At 34.3% G+C, this 27,823-nt stretch overlaps 1 protein-coding gene across 1 annotated transcript in view; it reads right to left on the reverse strand.

Moving 5' to 3' along the window:
- LOC145267133 (uncharacterized) overlaps window positions 1-27,823 on the reverse strand; it is a 130,977-nt gene that overhangs the window by 17,751 nt on the left and 85,403 nt on the right. The gene's annotated exons all lie outside the window — the stretch shown is intronic.

A 27,823-nucleotide genomic window follows, 5' to 3' on the forward strand; every position in this document is an offset into this window, starting at 1 on the left:
ACAAAGTCAGACTGCATTGTGATGTCATAATAGCCCCCTATCTTATTTTGTTTTCTCTCTCTCCCTGATGATGACAGAGACCCTCGCTCTCTTCCTCATTTTTCTCAATTAACTACATTATTGCATTCTTCTTAACACTTATTATTATTCACCCTTATTTAGAGTTATTCATCTTTCCACACAACATCTAAAACAGTCATGCACAGGTGTGCACGGTGACAAGCAAGATAACATCAATTAGTTAAGATCTTTGATCAATAAAACAGTTTGTTTTCAACACAGCTACAATTTAACAACTATTTCTAAAACCCATTTGCTCTCTCTCTCTCTCTCTACTAGAGAGAGAGAGAGAGAACAGGCCGCCCGGCATTGCCTGGTCATAAAATATGCATTTTATTTTAATTCATGCAGATTCAGTCCTGATCATTATAGTCAATCCTCTATCAATTATTATACTGTACCCAATGTATAGTAGAATAGTGATTTAAAAAGTTAAAAAAAAAAAAACATTTAGCGCTTGAACCTTAATCATTATCATTTGAGCTATTGTCAGATGGATAAGAAATAGCTAAAAAATGAACTAACTTTAACGTATAAATGTATATTCGTGCATGTGTAGAAAGCACTTTAAGTTGACTTGTGCTTGCAAAGTTCTATATTTTTCATTTTTGACTCTTTAGCAGCTATTTTACCAGCTAAAAACCAAACTGAATTTGTTTTGTAGGTCCAAATCCTCTATAAAAATCGACCAAATTTGGTAGAGACCATCCCTCAGACAGACAGTGTCATATACTTACAGAATAGTCATCTATGGACATGTGTTTTCCCAGATCCACTGCTCATCAGCATAGCTGACTGCACCAGGTCATGAACCTCCAACCATAGGAACTATGATCGGGTACAGTCAACTATGCTGATGAGCAATGGATATGACAAAACAAGTTTGTAGATAAGTCTTTTATAAGTAAAATAAATTAATGTATATATTTGTTTATGAAAAAAAAAAAAAAAAAGAAAAAAAAAAGGCAATTGTTAAAATCTAAGGGAGACTATCTTCCTGATCTCCTAGTATAACGTCACCTGGGAACCAACACGTTGTAGCCCCAATCACAAAACAAAGAATAGAAAAGAACTTAAACCCGCTTTTTTGTTGTACAACGACATTTATTTCCTCGTTCTTTCATTATTACCGCTGTGATATCCCCTCACGTGATAGGCTTTCGATGTGTTCTCCTTTTAGTTTTCTTTTTCCTTACCATGACGTCTTTTTGCTCATGGGTCTGTATTTGTATATAGCCGTCTGCACTATGTTGCACTAGAGCAAGATAATTTTAACGATAATTAAATTCGGTATAAATTAACAACAAAAAAAAAAAAATAACAAATGGAGACATATTTTATCAAATATATAACCTCACAAACTTTCAAGTCAAGATTTCAGAATGCATGGTGATGTCATAATAGACCCTCTCTATTTATACACTTATTTACACAATCCAATTTCTCCCATTATATATATATATATATATATATATATATATATATATGAAAATCAAATATGGTGTAAATATCAAAAAACACAATTGCAACTACTCTTCCAATTTTTTTGGATTTATGCAATTATGCCCATATTCCTTTTTTCAACGTTGATGAATTCCTATTTTTCTGAGGAGTCAGAACAGAAAAGATTAAAAAATTGAGATAATTATATGAATGGTTCTACGCTACGAAACAGGTGCTGTCAAGAATTGAACATTTTAACATGCTGAAAAAAATAAACGGCAAGATGGACAACATCTTTGAATTTGGAATATAAACTTTTTTGTCATTTATCTGAATATACTCTGTAATAGTATCGAGCTTCATAAATTAAAGGATTAGTATAAAAGGGTGAAAGATAATTGAATAAATATTTTTCCCATAAACATAGACATAGATATAAATATATATATTTTTTTCATTTGTTATTTGCCCATCCACTCACTATCTAAAATATCTGTATAGATAAACTAGCATTTCAGCCCGGCATTGCCCGGGTGTTTGGATGTGTGCGTTGAGCAAAAAAAAAAAGTGGTAGTAGAAAGGCAGGCTCGAACCCGTACCGCAAAGGACAAAAAGAACGAGGGGAAAAAAACCCTGACGTCTTTGTCGTTATGACCACCGGCAAACTGGAATTGACGTAGGTTTTAATTAAGGCTAGACAATAGAAAGGAGAGGATGACTTTAAAAAATATCGGAAAAAAAGCGACCCGCCCCTGTAGAAAAGTGGTCAGTTGAAGGTGAAGATATTAACGTTTTTAGCCAATTTTTTTATATTTGTCGTCTGAAAGGTCGAACTTCAAAACGATACTGATCTTGTAAAAATCAGTCACCTCTGTCGAAAGTTTTAGGCAGACATGCAAACATACATACATTTATATATTGGTAACTAAAAATTTTCGACCCACACCGATTAAAACACTTGCCCTATCTCTGAATACTCTTTATGTAAAATTTCAAATGTTTAGACCAGAAAGTGTTTGAGTAATTTGGTAGAAACCGCAGAGGTCAATTTTTTTTTTACATTTGACTCCTATTATGACCCCTTAACATTTATTGTTTGGGGCTCAAATTAAGTTATTAAGTTAGATCCATGTCCAAGGAACCTATATCTAAAATTTCAAGTGTTTAGACCCAAAATTGTCAGGAGTTTGGTAGAGTTCTCAAAGGTCAAATCGTTGAACTTTGACCCCTTAACAACCAAATTTCTGGCCGAAAAAGGATTACTAAGATTTTCCAAAAATCTCAGTACCTTGTATATCAAAATATATCAAATTTCGAGTCTATAGACTGAAAATTGACAGAGTTATTACGTAGGAAAATTAATAGCCAAATTTCTGGCTGATAACGAATTACAGATTTTCCCAAATCTCAGTACTCTGTATATCAAATTTCGAGTCTGTAGACTTAAAATTGACAAAGTTATTGCGTAGGGAAATGTAGACACACAGACACATTCACTTTTCTAGATATATAGATAGATTAAACAAAAATATATATGTATACGTAGATATATATGGAAATAATTTTGTGTTCACTGTAAGTTTTTTACGCAAATATTATGCAAGTATAAATCATGTAGAATATCTGCATGAATATAATTACACGTAATAGTTTTAACTAAAGATGATCATCCTATAAGAAAACCCAAAAAACTAATAGGGAATTAATTAAAATGAATGTTTAAAAGAATATGCAAATTAGCTAGATCTTTTGCTAGTGAATGCAATCCCACAACCCAAATATAAGAAAATTGTATTTTCTTTTTAAATAAATAGAAAAAAGGGTTTTTAATAGGAATATCAATACACACAAAAGAAAAACGAATTTATAGGAGTATAGAAAATACACAGTGACAAGCAAGCCAAATAACATCAATGTTTTAATATTATATAAATAAAGTCTATGCACTTATGGCAACACACTTTTTTTTTCCATCCATGTTCATCCCTAACAAGACATATCACCACTTGGACGTTAGGGGTTACTATTTGAGACCATGCCTAGGAAAGATTAAAAAGATGTTAGTTTATGTCACGTTTTAACTTCTGCATATCAGTACAGTCATGGAAGTAGGAAGGGAATTCCAAAGTCTAGCTAATTTAGGGAAGAAACTATCAGAGTAAAAAACTTTCTGGCATTGAGGGATCTCAAGAGTGAAGGGGTGAGATTTTATTGCTAAGTGGGTTTGTTGGGGATATGTATGTTGAGGGGGCGTAAGTGCGAGTTCATCAGAACACATTCCATTAAAATATTTGTACAAACAGGCACAGAGATGCAACATTGCGGCGATGAGACAGGAGTCGGAGCTTATTTAACAAAGTGGAACCCAATAGATTGAAAACTCTTTTGAACCCTATCCAAGATGGAGAAGTCAGTAGTAGATGCACAAGCCCAGATGTGGCAACAATACTCCATGCATGGGCGAATGGTGGCTTTCTAGAGGTACAGAGTACTCTCAGGTATGATTAGCCTTCTAGCTCTATAGAGAGAACCCACATTTTTGCAGCAGCCTTTGCAATGTCCTTAATGTATTTGTTCCAATTCATATTACTGCGAATATTAAGCAGAGGACATTGAAGGAAGAATTCTCAGGTAGGGTGTTATTTGTCATGGATATCAGTGGTTGGAGAGGCGTCTTGCAATTGTTAAAAGAGAGCAGCTTAGTCTTACTAGCATTAAATATTACCATCTATTTGCGGGCCCCACTCAACTACGGCCTGGAAGTCATTTTCTAACGATTCTGCCACTGTTTCAAATTTATATACATTCATTCTTCCCTCGTGTATGTTATAGAGCATTGTATCATCAGCAAATATACCCATCTTGGATACAATATTATCAGGGAGGTTATTTATGAATATCAGGAATAATAGTGGTCTAAGGATCGATTCACGAGGCACTCCTGCATTAATGTTATGCTACGTGGATGTAATCCTCATAGATAGCTAGAAAAAAAACGTTTTGAAAACAATCAAAACCACTAAACCGAAATGCATTCATTTAAACTTATATAAAACTGAAAATTCTTGGAGAAAAAAAAAAAAAAAAAAAAAAAAAAAAAAAGAAAAACCATGTAAGAATTACACGTTCATAAGACAACAGGTGTTAGAGCAATTAAAAAAAAATCCGTGCATAAGAGTTGCCCAGGAAAAAATGTAAAGCCTAATAAACTCCCACTCCCTCGTATGAACCCCATATAAGTATTTTGCTCATTTTTTTTTTTCTATCTATGAGAAAGGAAACTGGATGTTTGTGTATTATTTGTAATCGAAAACAATCTTAGAAAATATTTTATTAGTTGCGCGATTGCTGATAGGCGTAGTAATTATTATGAAGTGAGTGAATTGAAAGTGTAATAAAGAAAAATCACTAATTTGATTTCTACAATGTTTTTTTTTCACCTTGTTTTGAGTTAAAGGATGAGGACTTATTACTGTGAGGATAGTCATTCCTACTCTTTCAATCAAATTATTAAGTAAAGAGAAAACGGCAAAATATATAAACATCTAAGAATTTGAATGAAACCAAATTTAGTTTCTGTTTAAGGAGGTGTACCAGTGAAGCACATCGGAGAAATTAAAACATTACTTTATAAGATTTAACAAATTGATTAAGCTATCAAATAAACTAAAAAAAAAAAAAATAAAAAAAAAAATCCTGAAATTTGAACTTTCTTTCTAGTCATAAATTTTTTTATAAGATTGACATTAAAAAAAAAAAGGCATCAATTAAGTAAACTCCATTTACATTTACAATCGATCTTTCTTAAAACCCAATTCATCACAAGTTGAGAAAAAAAAAAAAAGATGCTGAATTTGGTTATATTTACATGAACAATCGTTAAGAGATAATGATAATTCCTTCCATACACAAGCTAGAACATGTTTTGAATGAAACATGCAAAAACAGCTTCAACCAAATCTCGGAGTGGACTTGTATGAATCCTAGAAAGTTAGCAAAACAATGTTCATGAGGCTGATATTTAACAAGGAAGACAACTGAATACTTTAAACTAAAAATATATAAGAATATTTTTTTAAATTTCATAAATCTCTCAAAAATATTAATTTTTAGTTCGACCCAAATGAAATAGAATCTTAAATAAAATTCACAATTCTTTCCAACCACATTTGGTACAAAACAAATTACAGCCTATGCCTGATTTATCAAATATAAATTCATGAATGTTTAATAGTTTGTTTTATTGTTGTATAAGGATATGCAAGGACAGTTTGGTGATAGTCTCATCAGAAGATGTGATGCTGAATGGTTTCACACTCACCGAACAATGAAGCCTCTTGATCTTTAGTTCTGAGATTATCTCAAAGATAATGTCTATTAAAGCCATTACTAGACTATTCCTGAACAGAAGATGATCATCACAGACAAAATCAGTTGTATCCAGATGGGCTTCAAGCGTATCATTTAACTTTATACTTTAAGCATATCATTTAACGTTGATTGAATAAAACTGTTGGATATTCATGACTAAAACTCGGTGGACAAATCAGGCATAAATAGAAGTTTATATGTACTAAATATGTTTATACTAGTGTGTGTGTGTGTGTGAGGGGAGTGCGCTCGGAGTTACCCGGTCGTAAAATATGGCTAAATATGATATTTTAATTTATCCAGATTTTCGTATATATTATAACAGTAATTTTCTATCGATTATTTCATATGATATTATACCCAATATATAGTAATGATTTCAAAAATAGAAAAAAAAATTGTGACTTGGGTGCCATCAGCTTGAATCGAAGCTGAAACAGACAGCAAAACTATAATAGTGAACCTGTGAAATTACCATTGGCCATCGACAGTTGGATAAAAAATAATAAAAAAAAAAAAACTAAGATGAATGTACAAAATGTATAACAATTGGCGCATGTGTATAAGAGCAGTTTTATTCAACTCATGCATGGCAAGTTCTGATTTCTTTCAATTTTGAACCTTTTTGGATCCCTTAACGATTTTAAGCAGCTAAAGACTCATAAAAAATATGGCCCACACACAAAAAAAAAAAAAAAAAAAAAAATGCAAACATTCAAACAGTCTAGCGTTGCTTTGCAATCTTGAAGATACAGTGTGAAAGGAAATGGAGACAGACAAACATAGTGAGTTTTATAAATGAGATTGCAGAAAGGATTATAAATTTTATTAACGATTCCAAGAATGGGTGCATTTGATTTAAGTCAACTTGTATTTTTTAGTATGGTAAAAGTGGTTTTACTATTGATAATTGTTACTTGAACATATTAAAAAAAAAAAAAAATGTGAATAAACAGTAGGCTGAAATTTGCGAAAAATGCCAGAAATTATTACACAAAGCGACCATAAAATATTGTCTATTTCAGTAATACGAAGCATATTTTGCAAAATTCGAATTCTAAAAATGTTGATTTTCATTTTTTTCTTCAAAACTATGTTTATTATTTAACTCTTCACACAAATATGTAAATACCTGACCCCCAAGCCCATTTTACAAGAATTTCAGTGATGTTGTATTGCAAATACCATTGCTACAATCAGTTTTATTTTAGTACTTTTATGATTTTTATTTAAATTTTTTTCCATACAATCTTCTATAATGTAAATGACTTTTTTCCATTAGTATTTTTTCTGTATTATGCTATTTAAAATTTTTTAATTTTATCAGTAAACATTATGGTTTTATTATTAACTAGCAGTTCAGTCTGGCTTTGCTCAGACGTACTTGTTGTGGGGCCAGCCGTCCGGGGACAATCACCCCAACAATTAACAAAGTAGACACAGGCAAAAGTAAACGGCAAAAAGGCAAAGAAGAATGACAGTCACAGGTTGTTTGGTTAAAGACGAAGGTTCATCTTTTATTTGTAAAGGAAGCGTGAAATAGGGTTTGAGATCGTATGATCTGGATGCTGGCTGTCTGGAAGGTTGTACGTCACAGGAGGCTAAGAACTGGAGGTCTAGAACAGTTACTCTAGACATAGCGTGGTTTAATGTGGCTCGCTGAGTCTGGAACGACCGGCTGCACGTCAGGGCAATCTGGAACAGTCGGTAGACACTGAAAATGTGGGGTCAGTGCTTAGGAACAGACAGGCACTGAGAACGCGGGGTCATTGTTTCAGAACGAATGGTCGGTAGGGAGCAAGGTGCAGGGGAGGTTGCAGACCGGAGGAGCAAGGTGCAGGGGAGGTTGCAGACCGGAGGAGCAAGGTGCAGGCGAGGTTGCAGACCGGAGGAGCAAGGTGCAGGCGAGGTTGCAGACCGGAGGAGCAAGGTGTAGGCGAGGTTGCAGAAAAGCTGCAGGAGCTGCTGGAGACTGGAAGTCGCAAGAGTGAGCAGGAGCCGCTGGAGTGAAGTGAAGTTCGCTGCTGGTGGGTCTCAGGAGGCAAGCAGTAATGAATCGCATTAGTGGTAGAAAAACTTATTAGCCTTGCGAAGGGCTGTTTGAACTGCTGCTGTTGGGAATCCCTCGGCTGGTGGATTTGGTCGACGTGACTGGTAGCGTCAGTCGCACTTCAGGAGCCTCCTACTGCTCTCGGGCCGGATCTGTCTGACTAGGCTGAGGCAGGTTGTATTCATTTAGGCAGAGTGATGTTAGAGGTGTCGCTCCCACAAGACAAACAAACGACTAATTCCAGAACGAAATTTTTACAATCAAAAGTAACTTGGGAATTTGTTGATTCTATTTGTATTAATTTCGTCTAAAAGTAAAAAGTCAATTGTTTGAATTACTGACGTTAAGCTTAATACGTGCATTCCCACGTGCATAAAGGGGTCGAGGACGGAAACAAAGGGAAAACAAACGTGTTCACTGAAACCGGATGTTGTTCATATATTTAGGGAGCGTTAGCTTTTGTGTCCTTTGCTTAAGGAAAGGATGTTGAAGAGAAAATAGCGGGTGGGGGGGGGGAAGCGAAGAAAGAAAAACAAAAATGGAGCCGGTGATTTTTGAAACCGCGACATACTGTTCATAACTTTGTGCATATATATGTATATCTCAAAAAGTTTGACTTATATCCAGATAACCTACATCTAAAATTTCAAGTGTTTAGACCTTAAATTGGCAGAGGAGTTTGGTAGAGTTTTCAAATTGGACTGACCCCTTAACAGCCACATTTCTGGCCAAAAACCGACTAAAGATTTTCCCAAATCTCAATACTCCTTATGTCAAATTTCGAGATTGTAGACTGAAAATTGACAGAGTAGTTTGGTAGGGAAATGTATACACAGACACACACAATTTCACTTTTATAGATATACTAGCATTTCAGCCCGGCGTTGCCCGGGTGTTTGGAGGTGTATGTTGAGGAAAAAAAAAAAGAAAAAAAGTCAATTTTTTTTAACTTTGACCCCTATTATGACCCCTTAACATTTGTTTTGGGCTCAAATCAAGTTAAGTTAGATCCATGTCCAAGGAACCTATATCTAAAATTTCAAGTGTTCAGACCCACTCGAAGGAGTTTGGTAGAGTTTTCAAAGGTCAAATCGTTGAACTTTGACCCCTTAACAGCCAAATTTCTGGCCGAAAAAGGATTACTAAGATTTTCCCAAATCTCTCTACCCTGTATATTAAATTTCGAGTCTGTAGACTGAAAATTGACAGAGTTATTACGAAGGAAAATGTACACAGACACGTTCACTTTTATATATATAATAGATAGATTATTAAAAAAAAAAACCCAACTTATTTTTCATTCAGATGGTTCAGTTATTTTAGTTATATATGATGATACATATTATATCTTTATATTTTTATGTGTTGTAACACGGACAAAATAGAACATTCTATAAATTCTTTGAAGTATGAATACAGAAAGTGAATGTTTAGTTATAAAGCGCATATCTTAACTATTACACAACTCGATTCAGATATGAAAACAAATGTAAACAAGTTATTTAAAGCTATTTTTCTAAATTATATCTAACCTTTAACAATGACATCTATTAAAACTTTGTGGACCATATTTTATTTTTCCCTTATTTACTTGCTTCCCCACGAGGGCAGATTTAGACACAAGATCGGTTTTTAATGTGGGGAAAATCCAGCTCCCCAAAAGGGGCACTCTGGATAGGAACAAAAATAAAAATTGTCTCCGTCATGAAGGATTTCTCCTCCACTGACCGAGGATAGAAAAGGTGAAGTGTAGCATATCTCACTGCTGATGCAATTCTCTATCTAAAAACCAGATACGTCCAAGGATGGAGTATTGTTGCCACATCTGGGCAGGAGCTGCTAGAAAGAGCTTGTCCTGCCTTGATAGAGTTCAAAATAGACTTTGTAGCTTCGTAGGAGATGTCCTTTTCTCTTCCCTGCAACCTCTATCTCACAGAAGAGATGTTGTGAGCTTGCTTTATCGTTATTTTCATGGCAAGTGCGCGACTGAGCTTCAATCTATGGTCCCCCTCCCTCGCCAAAACTTTCACAAGAAACACTTGTCTACCTGAAAACACTATCAATAATTCCCCCACTTTTTATCTGTGCCTAAACCTAAACGTAAATTCCATGAACAAAGCTTCTTTTTTTTTAGAACTGCACGCCTGTGAAATTGTCTTGTTTTCCTGCTTTCCAGCTGACTACAATATGGTTGTCTTCAAGTCCAACGTAAACAAGTTCTTGATGAGCCGTTCCACTTAAGTTAATAAATTTACCGAATTTCCATTACTAACGATTACTATATTGTCCAATTGACTACTGTACAGTCTTAACCCTTATCCTCGAGTGGTCTCTGGGCCTTGTTAAGTGGTTATGCCTATGTAAAAAAACAAACAAAAAAAAAACGAAAAAAAAAAAACGTATACTACACTGTGATCTTACCCGAATGCACATTGGATGATCTTATAAAGGGATAATGTCATTCACTTAAACAAGTTAAACATATCAGGCAGATACTTTATGACGTCATAAATACTAAAGTAATCAAAGAATGACGTCATGCATTAAAATAGAAAAGAGACAATCTGTGAACTATGAACAGAGATAGCATTTATATAATTGGATGAACTGTCTAGACGTAGAAGATCTGTTTTTTTTTGTTTTTTACATAGAGGTCACCACTTATTAAGGCCCGGAAGCCACTCGGGGATAAGGGTTATTGCGTGTACAGTAATCAATGACAGTGTCGTAGTAATCATTAATATTGGATATTTGATAGGGTGTCTTAAGAGAGCGGTTTGTCAGGAATTTGTTTATGTTGGACTTGAAGACATAAATAACAGTTGTAGTCAAGTGGGAAACAGGCAAACGGAAGAGAATTCCACAGTCGTGCACTTCTAAGAAAGAAGCTCTGCTCATGGAATCTACGTTTGGATTTCGGCACAGATAAAGAGTGGGGAAAATTAATGACAGTAGTTTCAGCTAGACGGGTGTTTTTCATGAAAGATTGGCGAGGGAGGACCAGAGATTGAAGCTCAGACGAACACTTGCCATGGAAATAATGATAAAACAAAGACAGGCTTGCAATGTCTCTCCTGTGGGAGGCTGTTTTTAGCAGCTCCTGCCCATATGTGGCAGCAGTATTCCATCCTTGGACATACTTGGCTTTTATACAGATAGAGAATTGCATCAGGAGTGAGATATCTACTGGAGTGGTAGAAGGATCTCACCATTTTCCCAGCGTCCTTGGCAACAGACCTGATGTACGTGTTCCATTTCAGATCAGGAGTAAAGGTCAATCCCAGAAGCTTGTCAAAACATGGAGCCTCCCCAAGACGAGAGCCATCCATTTCAATTGATGCCAGATGGGGATCAGAGCGTTGATGATGTAAAGATAGAAGCTTGGTTTTGGATGCATTAAAAGTAACCAGCCACCTCTACCCCACTGTACCACGCGCTCAAGATCAGAGGAGAGAGAATCAGAGAGAACTTTGTCATTTACGGCCTTTGATGTGTTGCCATAGATGGTCGTGTCATCAGCATAGATGTAAACGAATGATTTAAGTGTATGTTTTGGGAGATCATTGATGTAGATCAGGAAGAGAGTTGGGCCCAGGATGGACCCCTGAGGGACTCCAGCATTAATACTGTGGGCCTCTGATTTCTGCCCATCAACCACTACTCTTATGAACCTATCAGAGAGAAATGATTTAATAATTGAGAAAACATTTCCAGTGATACCGTAGCTGGAGATCTTGTGAAGTAGGCCCTTATGCCATACCTTATCGAAGGCCTTCGATATGTCAGGAGCAATTGCCCTGGAAAGGAAGCCTTTGTCAAGAGATTCACTAATCCTATGAGATATAACCGTTAGTACATCTGCTGTAGATCTTGCGGAGCAGAAACCATATTGCATGTCACTAAGAAGGTTGTTTCTGCTGAGGTGGTTGACTACTTCTCTATTTAATATGGATTCCGACAACTTACTCATGACGCACAGGAGACTTATTGGTCTGTATTGAGAGGGAGATGACTTTTCGCCTGAATTCTTAAATACAGGGCATACTGATGAGGTTTCCCAGGGTGTCGGAAAGCAATTCTTTTTAAGACAATGCTTAAACAGTTTTGTAAGTCTGGGGGCAAGTTCTAGTCTGAGCTTTTTCAGCACTATAACTGGAATGCCGTCAGGGCCAGTTGCTTTACTGGAATCAAGGTTCTTGATTAGCTTGGCGACTTCACGCACAGATATTTGTATGTTGCATAGCGTGTTGTCTGTTATAGGAGGAAATATGGGGAGTTGATGGCCTTCGTCGCTTAGGGTAGAATTAGCTGCAAAGTTCTTGGGAAATAGTCTGGCCTTATCTGATGCTGACGAGATGACCTCAGGCCCATTGATGATGGTTGGGATAGAACACACTTCTGTTCAGGATCCTGTTTGTTATTTGCCAAAAATGGTGGGAACCAAGCCGCTACTCAGCTACTTTGGATTTAACGGACTGAGCATATAGATCTTTTGTATTTTTTATTAATCTTTTATAGTGGTTGCTGGCAGTCCTGAAAGCAGCTTTAGTCTCAGTACATCTATTACGTTGGTAGCTATGAAAAAAGTGATTTCTGTGTGCGATGGCAGCAGCACATTCTGGGGAGAACCATGGCTGGCAGTTATGTTTTTATTGGAATTTTTTGGATGGATTTAATCGGTCTATGCCTACAATTAACCATTCAGTCAGGTCTGATACTATAGAGGACCCATCCTTTTTAAACATGGAATGCAGAAGTAGATCAGATATGAATGTATGAAAGCTGTCCAATTTTAAAACAATTATAACAAACTCAGACATTTTAAAGATTGAAGAAAATTCTACGAGTTAAAAATAAAAAAGATTTGCATTTAATGTGTAATTTGTTTATTTTTTAGCCTAAATAATAAAAAAAAGACCGGTGACAGGAATTGTGTTTAATAGATTAAAAAACAATGCGGATCTCTTAACAGAAAATATATTACAATTTATTTTTTAAATATAATACTGATTACAAGAATAAATAATGAACAGACTACATACGTTTGTGTTTAACTACAAAAAAACCTTTTCCTTCAACGATTGCTATGAGAAATAAACACCCTACCCAAGAGCCCATCTTTCGAACTCTTCGGCATAACATTCACAGGAAATATGAATTGAAACAAATACATTGAGAACACTGCAAAAAAGCTGGACTCCCTCTAATATGCTAGAAAAGTACTCACACCAGAGAACATCCTATATTATTACAAAGCCACCATTAGCTGGAAAAATGGTGGGATCTTTCTATCGATCCAGTAGATATCTCACTGCTGATGCAATTCTCTATCTATATAAGAGCCAGGTATGTCCAAGGATAGAATACTGTTGCCACATCTGGGCAGGAGCTGCTAGAAAGGACTTGTCCTGCCTTGATAGAGTTCAAAATAGACTTCATAGCCTCGTAGGAGATGTCCTTTTCTCTTCCTTGCAACCTCTATCTCACAGAAGAGATGTTTTTGTTTTTTTTTGTTTTTTTTTTTTATTACATTTTCACCCCAAACAAGGCAAATTGCCACTTTGGTGTAGGGGGCTACTATCAGGGGCAACAACTACTGGGGTACTATGTAGGGATTTGGGCAGCAAGGTGTCGGTTCACGTTACACTTGAACTTCTGCACGTCAGTACTGTTGGGGAAGCAGGGACCTGGAATGGAATTCCAGAGTCTTACGGTTCTGGGGAAGAAACTATTGGAGTAAAAAGATCTTTTACATCTAGGGATCTCTACAGTGTGGGGGTGGGATCTAGTAGCCTGTCGGGTTTGTCGAGGGTGCTCACGTCGTGGGGGCACAAGTGATTGCAGTTCGTCAGAGCATTCACCACTAAAATACTTGTAGAAAAGGCAGAGGGATGCAACATTTCGTCGATGGGACAGAGGCTGAAGCTTAGATGCCAGTTCAGGGCCTATCAGGTTTGCGACTCTCTTTTGAACCTTGTCAAGGAGCGAGAGACTAGTAGCAGATGCACCAGCCCAGATGTGGCAGCAATACTCCATACATGGGCGAATGGTGGCCTTATAGAGGTACAGGATACTTTCGGGTGTTAGTAGTTTTCTAGCACGGTAGAGAGAGCCTACCTTTCTTGCAGCGGCCCTGGCAATGCCTTCAATGTAATTGTTCCAACTCATGTTTCCTGTGAACGTTAGGCCAAGGAGTTTGAAAGATGGACTCTCAGATAAAGAGTCGTTGGCCATTGCTATGGGTGGTAGAGAGGGTTTCTTGTAATTATTGAATGAAACTAGTTTAGTCTTGGCAGCATTGAACGCGACCAACCACTTTTGTCCCCATTCCACTACAGATTGGAGGTCTTCCTCTAGTGTTTCTGCCATTTCTTTAGAAATGTGTTCATTCGTCTTCCTGTCGTGTCTGCCATAGAGTGTAGTGTCATCAGCATATATACCATTCTCAGATGCAATGTTGTCGGGGAGGTCATTTATGAATATCAGGAACAGTAGAGGTACAAGGATAGGACCCTGGGGCACTCCCGCATTTATATCATATTGTTTAGATGTGCGACCGTTGAGGACTACCTGGATTTTTCTCTTATCTAAGAAGGATTTAATTATGTTAAGTATTCTACCAGTGATACTGTATGATCTGATTTTACTGAGGAGACCCTCATGCCATACCCTGTCAAAAGCCTTAGATATATCTAGAGCTACCGCTCTGCCTTCCCCCGCTTTGTCCAGTGAATGGTATATACGTTCAAAGATCACAGTGAGGATGTCTGCTGTGGAACGGGCTTGTCTAAAGATGTTGCGAGTTTGTCTCTGATGTATCGTTATTTTCATGGAAAGTGTTCAACTGAGCTTCAATCTATGGTCCCCCTTGCCAAACTTTCACAAGAAACACTCGTCTAGCTGTAAACACTATCAATAATTCCCCCCACTCTTTATCTGTGCCTAAACCTAAACGTAGATTCCATGAACAAAGCTTCTTTCTTAGAACTGCACGCCTGTGGAATTGTCTTCCTGCTTTCCGGCTGACTACAATATGGTTGTCTTCAAGTCTAACGTAAATAAGTTTTTGATGAGCTGTTCCATATTAGTTATCAAATTTACCAAATTTTCATTACTAATGATTACTATATTGTCCAATTTCTACTGTACACTCTGTAACCCTTATCCTTGAGTGGCCTCTTGGTCTTGATAATGTGGTGATGCCTATGTAAAAAAAAAAAAGCTCATGTATGATCTAACCTGATGTACATACCACTTATCTCTCACTCTTAGAGTAAAAAAGAAAGAATCACAAATCTAATAGGCCCCGCATTGTCGGCCAAGTCGCAACCTTTGTTCCATTGCTGCAATCTTGTACTGCTGTGACTGTTTTAAGTACTTTAAAGGAATGTGCCTTGATAAGCTCATATGACCCCTCAACATACATAGCCCCGACTAATCCAACAAGCAGCAAAATCCCACCCTTCACTGTTGAGGTCCCTAGATGCTGAAGAACCTTCTACTTGAATAGGTTCGTCCCTTGAAATGTTAGGAGCTTCTTGTTTTCTGCTTCCCCGATTGTACTAACCGGCAGAAAAATAAACAGACATTTTACTGTTTAACTCCCCACAGTCCCCTTTTAGACATTATCTCAGATAGTTCCACGTGGCAATATGTCTTGTTTGAGATATAAAGGAGTAAGAAAAAAAAATAAATAAATATAAAACTGCAGATATTAACTATTTTAGGGGTCATATTTATATTGATTATTCTGGCAAAATTTCAATTGTTTTTGCAAATGTGACTATACACTTAATAAAAAAATGCAAGTGTTGGAGAGATAATCATGTTTTTTGTTGTGTTGAGGAAAGTCAAGCTTTGCCCAATTTTTTTTTTGAGAGAAGTAGGAATTCTCTTGTATACACTCGGTCACTTAAAAATTAAAAAAATTAACATGAAATAGTAAATAATTATCACTTATTTTTATGCATCAATAAATGGATACATCATACTCATCTCCTTTGACACAGTCTATAAAAACTGTTTTATATCAACAATGTCCAAAATAAAAGCCAACAGACATTATGAGGAATAGAGATCATGAGATCTCGTTATTCTTCATTAACTTTCAACACTAAATCCTAAATTAAAAGTGATTGGTGGTTGGAAATGTTAGGATTTGAATCATGACTATAAATTCGGCTTCACCTCATTTTACAAAAGTAGTGATTGAAATAATTTCATTGAGTGGGAGATACATTTTGATAACACGTAACATGGGACTCAGTGATTGTTACAAGAGAAGACAAATTTTCTTATTGTTTTCAAACAATGCCGGATATGACTGTTAGTAAAGTTGAATTGCATGTGCATAGAAATTGTTAAATAGGACAAGACCGAAAAGAAAAGAGAAAAGGAAAAAAGGAAAAAGGAAAAAAGAAAAAAAGGAAAAAAGAAAAAAAGGAAAAAAGAAAAAAAGGAAAAAAGAAAAAAAGGAAAAAAGAAAAAAAGAAAAAAAGGAAAAAAGAAAAAAAGGAAAAAAGAAAAAAAGGAAAAAAGAAAAAAAGGAAAAAAGAAAAAAAGGAAAAAAGAAAAAAAGGAAAAAAGAAAAAAAGGAAAAAAGAAAAAAAGGAAAAAAGAAAAAAAGGAAAAAAGAAAAAAAGAAAAAAAGGAAAAAAGGAAAAAAGAAAAAAAGAAAAAAAGGAAAAAAGGAAAAAAGAAAAAAAGGAAAAAAGGAAAAAAGAAAACAAGGAAAAAAGGAAACAAGGAAAAAAGGAAAAAAGAAAAAAAGAAAAAAAGAAAAAAAGAAAAAAAGGAGGAAAGAAAAAAAGGAGGAAAGAAAAAAAGGAGGAAAGGAAACAAGAGGAAAGGAAACAAGAGGAAAGGAAACAAGAGGAAAGGAAAGGAAAAAAGAGAAAAGGAAAGGAAAAAGAAACAGAAAAAAGAAATAAAAAGAAAGACAAAAAGATTAAAAAAATGCTAAAAGAAAAGAAAAGAAAAAAAGATAAAAGAAAAATAAAGATAAAAGCTAAGAAAAAAAATAAAAAATAAAAAAGGATAAAAGAAAAAAAGATAGAAAAAAAGATAGAAAAAGAGATAGAAAAAGAGATAGAAACGTGGAAATAAATAAATGCAAAAGAAAATAGCTACACAGAACTTTATGAAAAGAAATCAAGTGCACACGTTTTAATCAGTATATCTGTAAATGTGTACGTAATAATGAATATAAATGTGTACGTAATAATGAATATAAATGTGTACGTAATAATGAATATAAATGTGTACGTAATAATGAATATAAATGTGTACGTAATAATGAATATAAATGTGTACGTAATAATGAATATAAATGTGTACGTAATAATGAATATAAATGTGTACGTAATAATGAATATAAATGTGTACGTAATAATGAATATAAATGTGTACGTAATAATGAATATAAATGTGTACGTAATAATGAATATAAATGTGTACGTAATAATGAATATAAATGTGTACGTAATAATGAATATAAATGTGTACGTAATAATGAATATAAATGTGTACGTAATAATGAATATAAATGTGTACGTAATAATGAATATAAATGTGTACGTAATAATGAATATAAATGTGTACGTAATAATGAATATAAATGTGTACGTAATAATGAATATAAATGTGTACGTAATAATGAATATAAATGTGTACGTAATAATGAATATAAATGTGTACGTAATAATGAATATAAATGTGTACGTAATAATGAATATAAATGTGTACGTAATAATGAATATAAATGTGTACGTAATAATGAATATAAATGTGTACGTAATAATGAATATAAATGTGTACGTAATAATGAATATAAATGTGTACGTAATAATGAATATAAATGTGTACGTAATAATGAATATAAATGTGTACGTAATAATGAATATAAATGTGTACGTAATAATGAATATAAATGTGTACGTAATAATGAATATAAATGTGTACGTAATAATGAATATAAATGTGTACGTAATAATGAATATAAATGTGTACGTAATAATGAATATAAATGTGTACGTAATAATGAATATAAATGTGTACGTAATAATGAATATAAATGTGTACGTAATAATGAATATAAATGTGTACGTAATAATGAATATAAATGTGTACGTAATAATGAATATAAATGTGTACGTAATAATGAATATAAATGTGTACGTAATAATGAATATAAATGTGTACGTAATAATGAATATAAATGTGTACGTAATAATGAATATAAATGTGTACGTAATAATGAATATAAATGTGTACGTAATAATGAATATAAATGTGTACGTAATAATGAATATAAATGTGTACGTAATAATGAATATAAATGTGTACGTAATAATGAATATAAATGTGTACGTAATAATGAATATAAATGTGTACGTAATAATGAATATAAATGTGTACGTAATAATGAATATAAATGTGTACGTAATAATGAATATAAATGTGTACGTAATAATGAATATAAATGTGTACGTAATAATGAATATAAATGTGTACGTAATAATGAATATAAATGTGTACGTAATAATGAATATAAATGTGTACGTAATAATGAATATAAATGTGTACGTAATAATGAATATAAATGTGTACGTAATAATGAATATAAATGTGTACGTAATAATGAATATAAATGTGTACGTAATAATGAATATAAATGTGTACGTAATAATGAATATAAATGTGTACGTAATAATGAATATAAATGTGTACGTAATAATGAATATAAATGTGTACGTAATAATGAATATAAATGTGTACGTAATAATGAATATAAATGTGTACGTAATAATGAATATAAATGTGTACGTAATAATGAATATAAATGTGTACGTAATAATGAATATAAATGTGTACGTAATAATGAATATAAATGTGTACGTAATAATGAATATAAATGTGTACGTAATAATGAATATAAATGTGTACGTAATAATGAATATAAATGTGTACGTAATAATGAATATAAATGTGTACGTAATAATGAATATAAATGTGTACGTAATAATGAATATAAATGTGTACATAATAATGAATATAAATGTGTACATAATAATGAATATAAATGTGTACATAATAATGAATATAAATGTGTACATAATAATGAATATAAATGTGTACATAATAATGAATATAAATGTGTACATAATAATGAATATAAATGTGTACATAATAATGAATATAAATGTGTACATAATAATGAATATAAATGTGTACATAATAATGAATATAAATTTGTACATAATAATGAATATAAATTTGTACATAATAATGAATATAAATTTGTACATAATAATGAATATAAATGTGTACATAATAATGAATATAAATGTGTACATAATAATGAATATAAATTTGTACATAATAATGAATAAAAACATTAAAAGGAAAATATAACAGATTTTTCTGTGTGTCTGTAACCAAAACTGTCAAAATTCTCAAACATTACTTTATATTCTCACATTTTTATTTTCAGAATATTAAGAATATGGGCAAATTTTTTGCTAGTCTTTTAAATTGACCATTTTGTTTCGCTTGTATGAAATGCTGGTAGGTTGTTTGATTGTGGTATTAAATAAAATTGGGTGTAATAGATTTTGAAGACTGAATTAGATGAGTAGATAAGTAAAAAAAATATTTCTGATAAAGACATAAGATTGAAAGTTGGCACGAATACTCTTTATTAGTGAACTCTTCAAATCTTCCTCGTTAGCATTTTTCAAAATAGATGCCAAATTATCCAAGAAAATAGACTCCTGCCTATAAAACGTAGACGTTTGGCTCGAACTGGCTTGCAAAATTTCTTATATGATTATGCAGAACATTTCTGATCAAGGTTAAACAGAATTTTATATTGAGTAAAAATGCTATTTCTCATACTATGCCATGATTCTCTGATACTAAAATATCTTTAGCTGAAAAAAAAAAAAAAGAAAAAAAAAAGCTCTTCCCTGATGAAAACCAACCCAGCTGACGCTCAGAGAATTAATTATTTTTTTCTAAATTTTAGATATTCATCCAGCACAACACCGTTCAAGATTATACCAAATTTGTAGGTTTTTGTTTTGTAGTTTTTAATTTTTACTGGACATGTAAATATACATACACACAGACAACTGCTCTTTATATCATAGATTTCAAAATCCTTATTTTATTGGCCAATTGGAATGAATAATTTATTTTGCTCTAGTGGTATCACAACACATTTGTCAGTTGGTAAAACTAAAATGATATTTTTCTTCTAAATAAAAGGGAAATAATTTTCTGTTGATGAATAATAGTTACATCAGTCTTTCCTTTTTGAAGATCATATCAGTACGAAAATACTTCTGACTCAATCAAAGTATTTTCTTAAAGAAATTAAATTGAATCACAATTTGTTGTACTTAACATGCTGCAATAATCCGGTAAAAAGAACCAGAATCAAAAATTAATTTTATAAGAAGAAAGTTATCATTGACTAATCGAAAAAGAGACTGATTTAACTATATATCATAGATAACTTAAATTATTATAATAAAGGGGGAAAAGATGTTAACAGCAGTTAATATTTATAGTTAAATATTAAAATACAAAAGCATTTTAACAATTAACAACATAGCATACAAATTATAGCAGTTATATATATCCTATGAAATCCTAATGGTGCTTTTGCATCGACTCATAATTTAGAGCCATTAAACAATTTGCAAGGACACTCCCATACTTTGTGATATAAGTATAGCAATAAATGCAAAGATAATTGAAGCCATGTACCATGTTAAGAAATTGAAATAGTATTTGAATTCTTTCCTTTAATAAATTTTGTTTACTAAAAGATGTCTTGTATTATTTAGATTAACCAGAAAATTGTTCTCATTTTGAGTGTTATCTGCAATTTTTCTTCTCGCATATAAACTTCGATATTTCCTCCTTTCCCTTTCTTCCCCCTCTTTTCTCCCTCCCCCTTTTTTCTTGCATTTTCTCCTCCCCCCTTTTTTTTTATCCCCTATCAGTTATAATAAAAAAAAAAAAAAAAAAAAAAAAAATGGGCAACACAACTGATAAAAAATAACTGGAAATATTTTCTCAATTATTAAATCATTTCTCTCCAATAGGCTCATAAGAGTAGTTAGTGGTTGACGGGCAGAAATCAGAGGCCCACAGTATTAATGCTGGAGTTCCTCAGGGATCCATCCTGGGCCCAACTCTCTTCCTGATCTACATCAATGATTTCCCAAAACACATACTTAAATCATTCCTTTACATCTATGCTGATGACACGACCATCTATGGCAACACATCAAAGGCCGTAAATGACAAAGTTCTCTGATTCTCTCTCCTCTGATCTTGAGCGCATGGTACAATGGGGGAAGAGGTGGCTGGTTACTTTTAATGCATCTAAGACCAAGCTCCTATCGTTACATCATCAACGCTCTGATCCCCATCTGGCATCAATTGAAATGGATGGCTCTCGTCTTGGGGAGGCTCCATGTTTTGACAAGCTTCTGGGATTGACCTTTACTCCTGATTTGAAATGGAACACGTACATCAGGTCAGTTGCCAAGGCTGCAGGGAAAGTGGTGGGATCCTTCTATCGCCCCAGAAGATATTTCACTGCTGACGCAATTCTCTATCTATATAAAAGTCAAGTACGTCCAAAGATGGAATACTGTTGCCACATCTGGGCAGGAGCTGCTAAAAACAGCCTATCCTGCCTTGACAGAATACAAAATAGACTTTGTGGCTTAGTGGTGGATGCCCTTTTCTCTTCCCTTCAACCTCAGAAGAGACATTGCGAGCCTGTCTTTGTTTTATCGCTATTTCCATGGCAAGTGTTTGTCTGAGCTCCAAATTCTGGTCCCTCTTCGCCAATCTTTCACGAAAAACACCCATCTAGCTGAAACCGCTGTCAATAATTTTCCTCATTCTTTATCTGTGCCTAAATCAAAACATAGATTCCATGAGCAGAGCTTTCTTAGAAGTGCACACCTGTGGAATCTCTTCCGTTTGCCTTTTTCCCATCTGACTACAACTTGGATGTCTTCAAGTCCAACAAACAAATTCCTGATAAACCGCCATCTTAAGTAAAACTCTTTATCAAATCTCCATTACTAATGATTACTACGATATTATCCCATTCATTATTGTACACGCAATAACCCTTATCCTCAAGTGGCTTCCAGACCTTGATAAATGGTGACTACCATGTAAAAAAAAAACAAACAAAAAAACAAAAACAAAAAAAAACATGATTAAACATACTGAAATCAGCAGCTGTTTAATTTCGTAAATATTATGTTTCTAAGAACTTACAATTAGTTGGATTTAATTAATAATTTAATCATAAGTTAAAAACTATACCCTCTAGGGTCCCCTGATAATTAAATGATCTTTATAATTCATGTAAACTTACTTCCAACTGGATCCTTAGAGTGCAGAATTATCCTCTTATTTTTTTCCCTGACAAAACATGGCAACTTTAACACCTGACGAAGGTCAGGGGTTACATCAACCAAAATGTTGTGCAGATAACACTCAAGATGAGAACAATTGTTAGATAAATCTAAATACAAACATTCATACCTTATCTAAAAAATTCAGAATTGTAAAAAAGATGTCTTCTTTTAAATTCCTTAAAAAATTGCCAATTTTGTAAAAAAAAAAACAAAACAAAAAAAACATATACATAAATATATTTAAACTATATTATTTGTTTATTTGGTATAATGATTAGTGTTCATTTATGGACTGTAAGACAAGAGTTCAATCCTCAAGATTAAAAAAAAAAAAAAATGGTACTTAGAACCTCTTTAGTAAAACACTTAGGAAAAAAAGTCAAAGGTTGAAACAATCCCAGAAAAGAAGTGGTACTCCAACTTAGCCAATGAAAAGGCAGCCTTCAGGTTGCATCCATTTATTATTTTTATCTCAAACTATTTGTCATTCTTGAACATTATGCATATAGGTGGATAAAAATAAAAGCAAAAGAAATTTTTATAAGTTTAAAATGAGGAAAATTATTCAAATTTTGATTTATTTAGACACAAGGTTAAGTATTGGGTTTGTGTTAAACACCCCGGGTTTTCAGTCTGCATCGTTAATCACTTAACTACCATATGACCTAAAATTTCATTAAAACTTGAATTATTTTAGTAAAGGTCTTCAAGGACTCATGAATAAAAGTAGATAACCGTCTATGGTAATTATATTATTTATTTATATATGGTTTTAGTAAAAGTTAAATTTCTAGAAAATAAGGAGTGGGAACCTCTCATTTCATTTATCCTTTATTCATAAGTCCTTTAAGACCTTTACTAAAATAATTAACTCTAATATTAATGAAAGTTTAGCTGCAAACAAAAGATATATATTAGTGCTGGGACAATCAGAATCAGAACTTTTAGAGGTATCGAAAAAAAATTGTCTAGTTTCTGATGCCAAAACGATTGTGTTTTTTTGTTTTGTTTTTCAATTTTATATTGCTTGTACCAATAATAAAAGAACGAGTTTAACTCAAATCTATAATTCCAACAAGTGTATTTTACATTTACGAAAATATATACACATATTGCATGGCTTTTTATGATAATCTGAGAAAAAAAAATCTATAACTAAATATTTAGAGATTTAAAAAAATAGAAATTGAGAATTTAGAAAAGAATAAATAATTGTATCAGAATCATCACACACACACACACACACACACACACACACACGGGGAGAGTTAAATGAATTAGAGAGATTCTTTAAGAAAAAACTATCGGGATAATGCAAAGCTCAGCAAATTTATTTGGAGCTCATGTAGAAGATAAATAAAAAAACATAATATAAAAATATATACTAATGTACACAGGTTTATACTTTTATTCAATATGGATGTTACATTTTTTTTTTTTTTTTTTTTTTTTTTTACAAAGGCATCACCACATTATCAAGGCCCAGAGGCCACTCAAGGATAAGGGTTAAAGAGTGTACAGTAGAAGTTGGTCAATATAGTAATCATTAGTAATGAAAATTTGGTAAATTTAATAACTTATATGGAACGGCTCATCAAGAACTTATTTACGTTAGACTTGAACACAACCATATTGTAGTCAGCCGGAAAGCAGGAAAACGGAAGACAATTCCACAGGCGTGCAGTTCTAAGAAAGAAGCTTTGTTCATGGAATCTATGTTTAGGTTTAGGCACAGATAAAGAGTGGGGGAAATTATTGATAGTGTTTACAGCTAGACGAGTGTTTCTTGTGAAAGTTTGGCGAGGGGGGACCATAGATTGAAGCTCAGTTGAACACTTTCCATGAAAATAACGATACATCAGAGACAAACTCGCAACATCTCTTCTGTGAGATAGAGGTTGTAAGGAGGAGAAAAGGACATCTCCTACGAGGCTACGAAGTCTATTTTGAACTCTATCAAGGCAGGACAAGTCCTTTCTAGCAGCTCCTGCCCAGATGTGGCAACAGTATTCCATCCTTGGACGTACCTGGCTCTTATATAGATAGAGAATAGCATCAGCAGTGAGATATCTACTGGATCGATAGAAAGATCCCACCATTTTTCCAGCGGCCTTGGCAACAGATTTGATATACGTGTTCCATTTAAGATCAGGAGTAATGGTCAAGCCCAGAAGCTTGTCAAAACTTGAGGCCTCCTGAAGACGAGAGCCATTCATTTCAATTGATGACAAATGTGGATTAAAATGTTGATGATGTAAAGAGAGAAGCTTGGTTTTAGATGCATTAAAAGTAACCAGCCACTCCTTTCCCCATTGTACTACATGCTCAAGATCAGAGGAGAGAGAATTGGAGAGTACTTGCTCGTTTACTGTCTTAGATGTGGTACCATAAATGGTAGTGTCGTCAGCATAAATGTCTACAAATGATGTAAGGATATGATTTGGAAGATCATTAATGTAGATCAGGAAAAGAGTTGGGCCCAGGATGGATCCCTGAGGGACACCGGCATTAATACTGTGAGCTTCTGATTTTTGCCCCTCAACTACTACTCTTATGAACCTATCAGAAAGAAATGATTTAATAATTGAGAAGACTTTTCCAGCTATACCATAGCTAGCGATCTTATGAAGTAAACCTTTATGCCATACCCTATCAAAGGCTTTAGATATGTCAAGAGCAATTGCCCTAGAAAGATTGCCACCGTCGAGAGATTTGCTAATCCTATGCGATATAACTGTAAGGACATCTGCTGTAGATCTAGCAGAACGGAAACCATATTGAGTGTCACTAAGAAGGTTATTTTTGTTGAGATGTTTGATTACTTCTGTATTTAACACAGATTCTAGCAACTTACTCATGACGCACAGGAGACTTATTGGCCTGTACTGAGAGGGGGATGAGCGATCACCTGAATTCTTAAATACAGGGCATACTGATGAGATTTTCCAGGGAGATGGGAAACTATTCTCCTTAAGACAACGTTTAAACAGTTTTGTAAGTATGGGCGCTAGTTCAGGTTGAAGTTTTTTGAGTACTATAATTGGAATACCATCAGGGCCAGTTGCTTTACTTGAATCAAGGTTTTTGATTAGCTTGGCAACATCACGTACAGATATACGTATATCACATAGCGTGTTTTCTGATACAGGAGGAAATATTGGGGGTTGGCGGTCTTGGTCGCAAAGGGTAGAATTAGCTGCAAAGTTCTTGACAAAGAGTTTGGCTTTGTCTGATGCTGACGAGATTACCTCAGGTCCATTGATAATAGTTGGGATGGAGCACACGCTTCTGTTCAGGATTCTGTTTGCTATTTGCCAAAACTGGTGGGAACCAAGCCGCTGCTCAGCTACTTTGGACTTAACAGATTGAGCATACAACTCTCTTGCGTTCCTTATTACTTTCTTACAATGGTTGCTGGCAGTCCTGAAAACGGCTTTAGTTTCCATACATCTATTACGTTTGAAGCAGTGGAAAAAGTGATTTCTGTGCGCAATGGCAGCAGCACATTCTGGAGAGAACCATGGCTGGCTGTTAGGTTTTTGCTGAAACTTTTTAGAGGGTATGAAATGGTCAATACCTACAATTAACCATTCAGTTAGGTCTAATACTATAGAGGACACATCCTTTTTAAACATGGAATGCAGAGGTAGATCAGATATAAATGTACGGAAGCTATCCCAGTCAGCCTTAGTGTATCGATATACTGTACGATGAAGTGGTACGTCTGGGGACTTATTACATTTCATTTTTATCTTAATTGATACAACAGAGTGGTCGGAAGATCCAAGAGGCGACAGAACAGAAACTGAACATAGTTCAGGGCAAGTTGTGAGAAAAAGGTCTAGTAGGCTCGCATACTGGCCGTCATTATCGGGCACACGGGTAGGTTCCTGAACAATCTGAGTGAGGTCATAGGCAATGGAGAAATCATGACAGAACCTCCCCTCATCATCGGTCTTGTTTGAGTGGGTCAACCATTCGACGTTGTGAACATTGAAGTCTCCACATACGTGAATGTTAGCTGAAGGATAAGTAGAAAGGACTTGGTCAATTTTCTCAGATATGCTTTGAAAGATAGTAACTCCGCTGTTGTGGGGGCGATAGAGAGTAAATATAAATGCAGTAGTGTGAGCTAAAGCAACCCGGAAGCACATATAGGGTAAGTTAGGATCTTCCCTGGAGATGTCCCTCCCACATGGAAAGCTATCTTTAATATAGGCACATATTCCATGCCCATGGCGATCTTGGGGGTCAGATTTAGAAGTTAAGTTAGAGTATCCTGTAATTGCAAACTCATCTAGGGAAATAGCCTGTCCAATGCCAGTTTCACTTAAAAATAAAAGGTCTGGTTTAGTCTCCTGTAATTGGGTTTCAACCTCTGGAAGGTTAGAACGTAGACCCCTGATGTTGGAGAAGGAGACATGGTAGTAGGGGTCTACGTTGGAAGTTGGAGAACCGGGTTTAATCGTGTATTTTTTCTTGAAACTTGTCATGATGAAATTTTGGAATTTGTGGACTAGGTCGACAGATTTACTTAGAGCAGGACAGAGAGGGGAAACTAAGAGAGAAAAAGAAACGAAGAATTTTTTTTTTTTTTTTGTACCACATGATAAGGTAAAGCCGTAACAATTACCCACTAGTATGGCATCGAGAGGCCCCACCAGAAGCTACTGCATGGTCCAGATTCCATTCACCAAATGGCAATACAGCAGCCCCAGTACTTTGCACCTGCTGATAGGACAGCCTCCTTAGTGGTTAATCCAAGGTTCGGGTCCCTGACTATCAGGCGGATAACGTCAGCCCAGACAAAACGTTTACCTCCAGCACCCTTACTAGTGACATGGCTACAAGGATAGACATAGAAACAGAAAATTTCCACCAACTCTGCCAACTGTTCGCGCAAAAATACTGCCAACCTAGAAAACATCATCAATTAAAAGTGTAAGATAAGTAAACTCTTTATACTTGGGCATTTCGAAGCCTAATGCTTCTCATCAGAAAAGTGGAGAAGGTGCTAGGTAACACAGAGATATGTCCATCGATAACTACAATTAGGAGCGAAATAATGGAGAGTGAGAGGAAAAGGGGAATACATTGCAACTGTTGAGGGAGTGAGATGTAACATCCGCATTTAATAAACGATTAAATCTATATACATTCATATATGTTATATTGTCGTTCTTTTTTTCTTTATCTTTCTACACACACACACACACACTTTCAAGATATATTCATAGTTATCCACGAATTCATGTTATAACAAAGGAGATATAAAAAGGCTACAGAATAAATTTGTAACAGAATAGAACCAAGGAAATACTTATAAATACTAAAAGAGACAATCAAATCGGATGATGTAATATATTCCTTTAAACAACTAAAAATACATTTTCTTACTTTGAAACTAAAGAAAATAAAAAAATCCTTACAGATGTAATCTTGGCTA

Source organism: Euprymna scolopes, chromosome 4, assembly GCF_053919585.1.
Source record: "Euprymna scolopes isolate OS-2025 chromosome 4, ASM5391958v1, whole genome shotgun sequence".
NCBI classification, from domain to species: Eukaryota; Metazoa; Mollusca; class Cephalopoda; order Sepiida; family Sepiolidae; genus Euprymna; species Euprymna scolopes.